The sequence below is a fragment of the Corylus avellana genome, chromosome ca6 (assembly GCF_901000735.1).
Source record: "Corylus avellana chromosome ca6, CavTom2PMs-1.0".
NCBI classification, from domain to species: Eukaryota; Viridiplantae; Streptophyta; class Magnoliopsida; order Fagales; family Betulaceae; genus Corylus; species Corylus avellana.
In genome coordinates, this window is record NC_081546.1 from 18,316,280 (window position 1) to 18,317,657 (window position 1,378).

Here is a 1,378-nt window from a genome sequence, read left to right on the forward strand (position 1 = left end):
GAAAATTGAAAAATTAAATAAAAAATTAATGTTTTTAAAAAAATTTTCTGGAATTTTTTTTTCAATTAAAAAATTTATTAATTCAAATTAATTTTCAATTAAATTATTATTATTATTATTTGGAATTAATCCTCTGCACGGCAGCTCCCTCACGATGCTGTGCAGATCTATGTTTCATGGTGCAGATCTGCACCATGGTGCAAAGATCTCTGCACCATGAAACACATTTCTATGGTGCAGAGATCTAGATCTCAATTTTCTCTCTCTCTCTCTCTCTCTCTCTTCTTTTCTCCAGCTCTCACTTTCATTTGGCTAATAATGTTTTTTTCAAAAAAAAAAAAAAAAACAAAACAAAACAAAATTTGCAATCATTGTTGTGCCAAGTATTCATTAAATTATCCCCAAGAGGTAGCTCAATCGGCTGGGACCACACTAAATGAAGTGGAGGTCACTAGTTCGAATCCCCCTCCCCCTCTCTTGTACGGACATGTCAAAAAAAAAAACAAAAAAAGTATTCATTAAATTTGAATGCTAGAAAGATAGGCTTATATAGCCAACAATAGATGTCAGCTATAATTAAGGACGCCCTTTCAACTATAACTAACAAAAGCATATGGACAAGCCTAGATAACTATTATAACTATAACATATCTATATACATTCATACACATATAAATGTATATCTTCCTCATAACATATAGGCAAAGGACACACTTTTTCAACATAATACAACAAAAAGTTTACTATATATGTCAACATAAGTTACAATATTGCTCCAAACATCAATTTATAATTTTTTTTTTCTAATTAAAAATGGAGAAAATGTTAGAAGAGAGCATCTCTACCACTCTTGATCCAAAAGGAAAAGAGAGTTGGAGATCCTAAACAACAAAAAACCGAAAAAAAGGGTGGGCTCTCCAACAATATACCCAAGACGAAAAGAACAGTGTGAAGTTATAAACAAACAGTAGGAAATGTGACAAACAAGTGTCTCAATCTTCTCAATAGGGCCTCATATAGCGGTAATAGAAGCAAAAAGGAAACAGATTAAGGTGAGCCTATGTGAACCCTCACTTGAGGACAATAACCACCTAAAGGACGTTGAAGTGACAGAAGTACTGTTAGAGTCCAAAGAAGCGGCTGTGGGAGAGGGCGGCACCAACATCAATTTCTAATTTAGCTTGATAAAATTTCCTCCCAAGCCAAGTTGCAGAATTAGCAGTAAAATGAAATAAATTCAATGGCAATACAAATTAAGGTAGAAAACGACAATAAACATTAGTTCTATCTCATGAAGATGTCAAAGTTCTTCAAACGAAAATTCTTTGAATCTCTTAATATAATACAAACCAAATAGAAAATATCAAAAAAAAAAAAA